Below are 11,040 nucleotides of genomic sequence, written 5' to 3'. Positions count from 1 at the left end.
TGTTGACTACGAAGCTGGTGTGACTTTGTGCAGTGTCATGAAACAGCAGCTATTGATAGGCTTTCACTCCCGAACACTTTCTGGATCATGGCTAGGGTGGCCAATCCCGGGATCGGCGGGATCCCGGGATTTGGCCCCCAAAACACCGGGATTTCAATCCCGGGATTGGAGATTCCAATCCCGGGATTTCGGGATTAGACTGCGCATGTGCAGTCTAATGCTGGGCAGCGTCTGAGCCCGGGCTCAGACGCTGCCCGGCTTCTCCCATACCCAGCAGAGCAGCACTGCGCAGCATGACCTCTCAGCGTGACATCAGAGGTCACGCTGCGCAGGCAGGCAGAGATCATGCTCGCCCATCTAGCCTGCCTAAAGCATGGAACCTCGCAGTCTCAGTTTTTATACAAACCCTGTAAATGCAGTTTTACCCATTGATGTATATTTATTTATATTATATATATATTAATACACAAATTTAATATCTCTCTTTCTCTCTATATATATATATACTCAGCATCGATCGCTAATCAGAGAATTTGCAAATCGATTGATTATTAAATGACTGCGCATGCGCAGAATTCGCAATGTGCATGCGTGGGCTCAATTAGCAAAAAATAGCCGTAAGGATAGAAGTAGCAGAGTAGCTGCAGTTTGATTGATAGGAAGCTGGCGTTTAGGGGTGGAACATGGCATTTTCTGGGTAGGCCTCTGAGGTCAGCGATTTTAATTGTTAGATGGAGCTGTTTTAGCGAATGGATCTGCGCATAGATCGCTAATTGTTTTGTCTGTCTGCTCGCAGTCCATTGCGTTTTTTTTACTAATTAGCAGTCCATGCTGAATAAGGCCCTTGGATCTGTATCTCGTAAACGAAACTGACTGTAAATATACTCCAAATCCTATGTTCATTTTCAGCAGTGTTTCTGGGGTTGACCAACCCCATTCTCACTATTTATTCCTCTATAAAATGTATATGTACATAAAATAAGTATAATACTATTAACTACCAATTAGTACAATAGCTGTTATAAAGATAAGATAAACTCAATTCTACATTTTTCATAGTCCGTGACCTAGTTTTTATTCAGATTTCGCTGACAGCCTAATCTCATTTGATTGGGAGTATTTTTAAATCTATATTCACGGCCTCACTGGATAAGGAATGTGCTATAAATTTAAATTGCTCCATCTCAAGTTTGTTATTTGATGCACTGCAAAAAGGGCCAGATTCAGACCTGATTGCTGCTCTGCGAATTGCAGAGGTCTTGCGATCTGATTGCCGCCACCCTGACAATGTCAATCCCACCCCATGCAAGTCTGCAAATGGCTTATTAGGTATTAATAGATTGTTGAGCTGCAAAACACTCACCTTTGAAAGATTTTCCCAGTCTGCGCAAATGAGCGCAACTCTGAGTATTCCGCAAGTCTGCGACAGATACAGGCTGATCAAGGCCAGAACACCCTCCCTGAAAATGCCTGGGCACACCTGCATTTTTCCTGATACTCCAAGAAAACAGATGTTGCCACCCCCAACGACTTCCTGTCAATCAAACTTTGGGGAATTGCAGCAAAAGAATTTTCTGATTTTTGTCAGTGATTAGTGTTGTGCATGTGCGCTGCGACCCTAGCACATGTGCAGTAATTTGATAATCAGCTTGCAAATTCTCAAAAGAGCAATCAGGGGCGAGATATAATGAGGTGCAATTTTTCAGGTTTCTTAAAAAAAAAATCACACGTGCCATTTTTTTTTAAGAAATCGCAAATGTAGGGTGCGATTTTTTAAAAACAAGCCAGAAATCACTTGCGATTTCTAGTGATTTTTTACATATCGGATAACGGGGCCGATTCCAGTTCACTCGGAGTGAACCGAATTCTGCCCCTGTACCGATGGTCAGGATTTGCATGAGCGCATTTCTGCCAGGTGCAAACCCTGACTGCGAACAGCCTCTGTGATTTATATTTCAATGGGCCATTCGCAGTAGGGAGTGGGGGGGGGGGGGGGGGGGGGCGGAGGTCTGGAACTTTTCACAAGTTGTAAATATTTAAAAGCTTTACATTTGGCACTTTGCATATTTTTGTGTGTACATTCTACATGTTTTGGTACACCACTGGCTCAGGTATGCAGCAAAGTGTTTATACAAAAGTATAACTTGTCTTGCATAAGGAAATTTTTCAAAGGTTTCATATTCAATATTTGGAACTAAAATAAAGCTAAAACTTTCTCTTTTTTAATCTGGAAATGTTTTCTTTAAGAATGCTGGGTAAGAATTGAATAATCACAATGGGGCAGCATGGATGGTGTAATGGTTAGCATTACTGCCTCACAGCACTGAGGTCATGGTTCGATCCCCACCATGGCTCTAACTGTGCGGAGTTTGTATATTCTCCCCGTGCTTGCGTGGGTTTCCTCCGGGTACTCCGGTTTCCTCCCACAATCCAAAAATATACAGGTAGGTTAATTGGCTTCCAACAAAAAAAATAACCCTAGAATGTCTGTGTGTGCGTGTACATGTGGTAGGGAATATAGATTGTAAGCTCCTCTGGGGCAGGGACTGATGTGAATGTTAAAATATTCTCTGTAAAGCGCTGCGGAATATGTATGCGCTATATAAGAAACTGTTAATAAATAAATAAATAATCACCTGTGCTACTGATTGTGTTAAGGTGCCCATACACGTGCCGATATGTGTGCTGTGCGTTTTGTACTTCATTTGTGCTGTGTGATTTTGGCACTTGAAGGGGGATGCGATGCGATCTACTCTACTGTGCTGTGTGGGTGCGATGCAATGCGATTTAAGCCTCTTTTTTTGGGGGGAGTTTATAGTTAAGTAATGTACATTGCATCACATGTACTACAAAAGTGATGCAATTCGATGCAATGTAGTGCAAAAAGTACTGCCTGCAGATACTTTTTGTGCTATATAATATTGTACCCACGGGGACGCGCATCGCATCACATCCCCGCAGGTACACGGTGCGATTCTATCCAATGCGATGCATTTTGAACTTTAAAAGTTCAAAAAGCATGTGATAATCGCAGCGTGTATGGGCACCTTTACCTTGCATGGTTGTTTGGTCTCAGCTGCTTCCAGTTTTCCAGCTTTAGGAGACCAAGCTGCTTCCAGAGACCTGTGCATCTTCCAGCTTGCAGCTCTGCCTGGCACTATCGGTGTTCCGCCATCGATACCTGCTCCATCGGTATTCCCCCATCAATTTCTAGCTCCATCAGTGTTCTGCCTTTGATCTCTATATAATGCAAAAACACTAATTAAGTAAACACATTTTTATAATGTCAATAAATTATTTCAGCATTGATTGTTGACAATCAGAACTTATTGAAATTCATGAATCGACACTTCGACTGAATACCCTTGTATACCTCCCAACATGACCCATGCCAGGAGGGACAATTTAATCTGCTCCTGGACTTTCCTCTTAATGTATGATTGCCATCACCTGTTTTTGAACAGGTTAACTAATAAGAAATGTGTTTCACAACAAGTGATGGCAATCTTACCTTAAGAGGAAAGTCCAGGAGTAGAGCATTGTGTCCCCCCCCCCCCCCCCCCCCTTGCAGGCTCGCTGCGCTCACCACGCAACGTGCCAGGTGCCTCGCTGCGCTCGGCACACTATTTTATTCTCCCTCTATGGGTGTCATGGACACCCATAGAGGGACAAAGTGCTGGCATTGCGGTGGTCGGGATTCCGGCGTCGGTATTTAGACTGCTGGGATTCCGACCGCCGGCATATTGACCGCATCCCATTAAGAGTTATGCCCTTGTGTAGGACATCAAACTTTTTACCCTGGTTTTTATGTTAATTTTGCAGCATAATTCACTTATAGTGAGTGTCCTAAGGGGCTAATTCAGCATGGATTGCTAATGTGAGAATTCACAGTGGGGTGCAAAGAGATAGCCACCGCCCAGACAGAAATAGAAGATGCCCTTTGCTAACTTGTGTGACAATTGCAATCGTTATCCATTCCCAAATCCATATGGGATTCATGAACCATTAAAGACTTTTTGCTATCTGTGCAATTTTGAGTAGATCTGAGACTTCCACTTATCTGTGACTGAGACAGGGTGGAAGTGGTCATCGCTTATGTCACAAACCCTCCTCAGGTTTTTTTCACACACACCCAGTAAACAGTAGTTTTCCACCACCAAACACCGACTTCCTGTCAGTCAAGCTTCGGCTAAATTGTATTTGGGATCCATACTTATTTTCAGTTGCATGATCAGAGTTGTTTGATAATTGAACGATTTCCGAATTCTCTGACTAGTGATCCATGCTGAATTAACTTAGGAGTCGGACACACATGGTGGTTTAACAGGTCCCGTTCAACTTTAGCAGGAAGGTGTCTGCTCAAGTTAGCAGGATGACAGGGCAACCGGATGTCAAATACAACACATATATTTGAATGTATTTGTGTACACAGTGCAGTTGTACTGCAGTCCCTGCTACCATGCACTATATGAAAGTTGTATCACATTGCGTTTTAGCAGGATGCAGGCAAAACGCAATGTGTGAACTAGAGATGAGCTGGTCCGGATCCCCGAGATCCGACAGATCCGAATATCGGGGATCCGGGCCAGATCCGAGCCGGCTCGGGAGTTCCCGCCTGAATTCCGGACCAATAACGAGGCCGAATGTCATTATCGCGCTGTCGGATTCTCGCGGGAGCGGGATCTTATAAAAGACGCACGCGCGCCCCGCCATCTTCACTCCAATCTTGGAGAGAGAAGAGGGTGGTTGGGAAGCTCCGTGTGCTCCGTGCTGTGCTCTGTGCCATGTGCTCCGTGACCTGACCTGTGCCCTCACTGCCCTGTGCTGTGCTCCGTGCCATGTGCTCCGTGCTGTGCTCCCGTGACCTGCCCTCACTGCCCTGTGCTGTGCTCCGTGCCAAGCCTGTCTGATCAAGTTTGATAAGGAGGTAACTTCACAAACCACGTGACCTCACGCCAGATAGGGGTCTTGTTAGATATTAAACTGATCCAATCAGATACTACCTTGCAGACACAGTCAATGCTGCACCAAACACCCACTGCTCCTTGGCTGCACATGCCAAACTGCATCAATCCACATTGGGCTCTTGGTACTTGTGTGGAGGTTCTAACAGAGGAGCGCAGCTACAAGGGGGGGGGGGGTTTATTAAACTGCCACCCTGTCTGCCCCTGCAGTGCTGCTCTGCTTCCAACATGTGCCAGGTTGGAAGTGTAAGGTCCACATGTATGTGATGCCCACTGCTGTCGCTTAGCTCAGTCATCCAGCTACCTCGGGATAACCTTATGGCTCTACTACAGTATATGAAAACGATTTTGTGAGCTGTGAAGTGATCAAAATTGTATAGAAATGAGTGGAAACTAATGTTATTGAGCTTAATAACACTTTAGGGGCCAAAACAGGCCCGAAAACTATTATTTTAGCAATTTTTAGCATTTTTCCAAATAAATCCAGATCCAAAACCCGCAAGGGTGGTTTTGCCAAAACCAATTCAGATCCAAAACACGAAGGGAGATCCAGATCCAAAACCAAAACCAAAACCCGAAAAAGTGGCCGCCGCACATCTCTAGTGTGAACCAAAAAGGTGTATCCTGCCAAACAGGTCCTGTTCAACTGCATCCTTTTAAAATGCAATGTGTGACCCAAGCCTAACTGCCATGTTACAGGCTGGGTTTGATAAATGATAGGTAGGAGCTGATTGGCTGGTTTATTACTCTCCATTTTATCACTTTTTGAAGCTTGCTACATCTGGCCCTAAGAAGATTATTTTAAAGAGAAGGGTCACAAAGTCCGGTGCAAAATACTGTATGTAGATAGGTGTATGTGGATACAGATATATTTGACAATAATCCAGGGTTGCCTACCTGACCCTCTCATTCAGGGAGAAAATACTCTGTTCCTGGGCTTCCCTGGTAATGTATGATTGCCATCACCTGTGGGGAGCTAGGTAATTGATAAGAAAGGTGTTTCACCACAGGTGATGGCAATCCTACATTACCAGGGAAGTCCATGAACAGAGCATTTTTCCCCTGAAGGAGAGGGTCAGGTAGGCAACCATGCAATAATCAAAGGCATTTCATGTGTATATTATCCTCTACAGCAGTGGTTCCCAAACTTTTTTGCATCACGGCACGCTAGATTATCAGAATATTTGTCAAGGCACCCCTAGGTGCAAAGTTTGCTACAGAGAATTTCAGAAAACAATAATAAATTAAATTAGTTGTGCTTATATGTCATCCTTAGGTACAGTTATGTGGTGAGGGACAGGATTCACTTATTTTTATCCACATATTTTAAAACTGGAAGCCACAAGCTCTGGTTTTGCCTATTATATTGACCAGAAATTATTTGAATCGGTTCTGGACCACCAAACCGAGGCACCCCTGCAAGTGCTCCGAGGCACCCCAGGGAGCCGAGGCACACAGTTTGGGAACCACTGCTCTACAGTCTTTTATGTATACATTAATAATAGCTTTACATTGTATTTAATTGTGTAACTATATATATATATCTATCTAGTGTCCGTGTGCAACCAAAACACTGCCATCTGCTGGCAGTGAGTGAAACTACTCTCTCTTTCACACATACAGAAACACAGAGGCAATCACACACACAGAAACAGAGAGGCAATTGCAAGGTAGCAGACTAGCTTTCGAAGCATTAGCTTCGAGTGGGCTTAGCTAGTGTAATATACATACCTCCCAACAGGACCCTCTCCAGGAGGGACACATTGCTCTGCTCCTGTACTTCCCATCTTAATGTATAATTGCCATCACCTGTGTTGAAGCGCCTTTCTTATCAACTTGCCTGTTCGAAACACATAAGAGGGCAATCATACATTAAGAGGAAATTCCAGATGCAGAGCATAGTGTCCCTCCTGGAGAGGGTCATGTTGGGAGGTATGAATATATCACCTAGTTTTGAAAGGAAGAAAAAAAAAGTTAAACACACCTGACCAATATCATTTCCAAGGAAATACTAAAATATTCCCTGTAGTAACTTGACTTTTACAAATAGATACACAATAATTAGGTACACAATATAGCTTCTTGTTTCCATACGCAGTAAGCTAGCGGCCACATCACTACTGTCTATATACACTACAGACAGAAAGAAAACTTCTAGATGCACAAATCAAGGCAGTTTTACAGAATTCCTGGTGTCACTGATATAATAGAGCACAGAATGCCGCATTGTTTTTCTAAGGATAAGTCAAGGTTCCAAATCGCTTCTACCGAGCAACATATAACACACAACACACAAAATGCTGGAAATTCCGCATTCTCAATGCAGTACTGATGTTTGCAGAAGATTTCCTGATATTAAAAGAGAATGGAGGTGTGAAATGAGCAGCTGTAGAAAATGAATGGAGTTTCAAGAATCCCCAAAACATATTTACTCTTTTGAGTGTTATGTGGTGATTTTATAAAAAAAAAAAAATGTGTACAGTAGGAGCAAGTTTCATCTTTGCTCCTTTGCCCATGACTAGCCATGGCTAGCCATGGCTATTCTATTGTTCTCAGCTGCAATGCGTATTGTATTGCAGTTGAGAACAATAGAATAGCCATGGCTAGCCATGGCCAAAGGAGCAAAGATGAAACTTGCTCCTACTGTAAGTCATCAATTAAAAGTCTTTTACAGGCGGATCATTTGGCTAGATTCAAAAATTGTATGCAAACACAGGTGCCAGAGGGACTGCACATGGGCAGAACAGGTTCTGCATCATTACATGCAGTTCCCCCCAGCCTCAATCTGTGGCGAATTGGGGAGGGGGGTGATGCCAAGGAAGCATTCATGAAAATAAAGGAAGGGGGAAGGTTGTCCCCCTTTGCTAGGAGTACAAAGGCCAGCATCTGTCTTCCAATGCAGATTTACTGGCCTTGGCCACGGATCTGCGATTGTCTGTTAAATGACCCGAGGGATACTCAATGTTTCTGCAGATGATCCGGTACTGCCTCCGAGTTTACAAGATGCCTCCTGCAGTGATAGCATATTTACACAGAAGCATGGTTTATATACTCCGAATTTGGCCCATTGTGCCATGGAAGATAATGGTGAATGATTTAGTAATGGTCAAAATAACTGAATCAACATAAGGAGTAGGTCTGTCCAACACGAAGAGTCAGCATTTGAAAATAATGTAGATCTGCAAAAATGTATTTCATAGCATAATCAAAAAATGCATCAAACTTTTTGAATTGTGTCTATATGCCAAATGTGTCACAATTATTAAATGTGCAGATAAACTATACTTGTTTCAGGGAATACATCATTGGTATATGTATAATGGGTGCAGAATGTATAGATGGGGCAGGCTTCTTCTTTGCTGGCGAATCACCAGAACGTCACCGCTGGCGATCCGCCAGCAGCCTGCCTCACCATCTGACTGAGACGCACGTGGGTCTTACACGCACGCATGTCTTAATCTCCGTCGGCGGGGCGACGGGAACCCTGTCCGTCTGTGCCTCAGGGAGACGGACAGGGTTAGGGGGGGTGCGGGCAGGCGGCGGGGACCCCGGGTGACTCCCGGAGCCATGCGGGCGGTGGATGGCAGCGGGAGGGGGATGCCGGACAGAGGAGGAAGCTGCTGCCGTCACTTACTGGGAGCACAAGCCAGGTGGAGGGAGCAACGGGGGCTGCACAGGGAGCCGCTGAAGCAGTGGGCTGTACAGGGAGCCGGGCAGGAGAAGACGCAGGGTGGGAGCACAAAAAAAAAAGCCCATACAAAGAATAGGAAGCCATTGATTGGCTGAGAGAGGTCTCAGCCAATCAGTGGCTGCCCATTCATTTGAAGGGGCTTTTTTTAAAGTACTCTCCTCCCTCCCTGCCGGGCAGCATCTTCTCCTGCATGGCTCCCTGCGCAGCCCACTGCTCTCGCTGAAGGCAGCAGCTCCCTGTGCAGACCCATTGCTCCCTCTACCGGGCTTGCGTTCCCAGTACCCGGCGCTGTGGTCCCCTTGGCGAGTTTCCCTGCCCACTACATGCCTGGCTCTCCACAACAGCCTCCCCCCCCCTCCCTGCCAGTCTCACGGCTCCCTCCGCCTGCAGCTCCCTGGGGACTGCATGTGATAAATCGCATGTGACAAGTCGGCCTAATGTATGGGGGCTTAAAGTCTACCTGTCAGACAGGTCGAAAATGGGGGGTGTGGCCTATCAGAAGGGGGCGTGGTCTGTACCATGATTGTATTGTGTACCTGCAGATTGCACATTTTAGCGAACTATACCCATTACACATGACGTAATGCCAATTACACATAATGCCGCACACGTGATGCCAGTTACACATTACACCCCACACCGCAATGCTAATTACACGATACACCGCACTCTGTGATGTCCATTAAACATATGCCCCCACAGTGCCAGATACACATATGCCCCCACAGTGCCAGAGACACAAAAGCCCCCACAGTGCCAGATATTCCCCCACAGTGCCAAATACACATATGCCCCCACAGTTCCAGATATGCCCCCACAGTGCCACCACAGTGCCAGAAACACATATGCCCCACAGTGTCAGAATTTCCCACCAGCAACTCACCATTGTTGCTGTCTCCATCTGCTGCTGCTGGGTAGGGGGGGTACATGCCCCTCCTGCCCACACCCCAGTCCGGTGTCCCCCTGGCCTGCTGTCCTGTCTCCTGCAGCCGCCACGCCGCTTCAGAGGGGAGGGGAGCGCTCAGCGCAGGGCGCATATCTCCTTCCCCCTCACTGTGTCTATGAGTCTTTCCCTGTCAGCCAATTATATCTTGCGGGCTGGCTCTTGATTGGCTGCCGGCCCGCAAGCTCTGATTGGCTTACGGTCCCGCAGCCAATCAGGAGCCGGCCTGCAAGCTCTGATTGGCTGACGGCCCAGACAGGGACAGACTCATAGACATAATGAAGGGGAAAGACTAGGAAATATGCGCCCCGTGCTGAGCGCTCTCCTCCCCTCCCCTCTGAAGCGGCGGGTAGTGAGGGGAAGGAGAGATGCGAAATGCACTCTTCTTCAGTTCTTACCTCTGCATGGAAGCGGCGGCTGGTGTGGCAGCACCGCTGATGTTGGTGTCACCCCACTAACTGGTGACACCCGGTGTGGGCCGCACCCCCCACACCTGCCTAGTGACGCCACTGCACACACTACAGCCAATTAGCCTCTTATCTGATTCAACGAATCAGGCAAATAAATGGGATAAAAGGTGTCAAAGTGTGTTTTGTCTCCGATTCCAAACAGATGCGCATTCCCGAGTCAGAGATCCGACTGCACAGATAGTATAAGGAACAGATGGAGGTAATTATGAAAGTCACTGCTGTAAGCTACTGCCAGATGATGCACCCAATGCACAGTAGTAAATACACAGTAGACCTAAAGGTGCGTACACACAAGCTATAATCGCTGGCAATATGGTTGCTGAGCGACCATATTGCCAGCGATTGGAGTGTGCACCGCTGATAAATAGCTGGGTGCGTGCTCCCGTTTTTAGCCCCCTTATGAGCGCTGGTCACAGGAGCTTGCTCCTGTGACCATCTGATTACCTCTGCGGCTCCCCTTGCAGAGGTTCCCTTTAATCAGCGACCATCTCTGGTCGCTGATGAAAAGGAGACAATGAGCAATATATTGCTACGTGTGTACACAGCATTAGTGGATTTTAAGACCAAAGTTATAAAAATTTGGTCAGCAATCATCATTTTGGTTTGGCATCCCTTAGATCAGGCATGTCCAACCTGCAGCCCTCCAGCTGTTGTGAAACTACACATCCCAGCATGCCTTGCAATAGTTTTAGCATTCCCTAATAGCAATAGTATGGCAAGGCATGCTGGGATGTGTAGTTTTACAACATCTGGAGGGCCGCAGGTTGGACATGCCTGCCTTAGATTTTCAGCATACATTCAGCACCTGTTCACATTGAATACACTTCTATCCTGATTGCTGGATTAGCACAGTTTAGCTGGATACATACTAGTAGATATATCTGCAGATCAATCAGGCAGCCCGATCCGTTGGGATTGATATAACAAATGGGTGGAAGCATGCAAATGCCCACTGAGCTGTTAATCACCGGC

Source organism: Crinia signifera, chromosome 4 (genome assembly GCF_055691185.1).
Source record: "Crinia signifera chromosome 4, ASM5569118v1, whole genome shotgun sequence".
Classification (NCBI taxonomy): domain Eukaryota; kingdom Metazoa; phylum Chordata; class Amphibia; order Anura; family Myobatrachidae; genus Crinia; species Crinia signifera.
Note: the sequence above shows the minus strand (reverse complement) of the source record.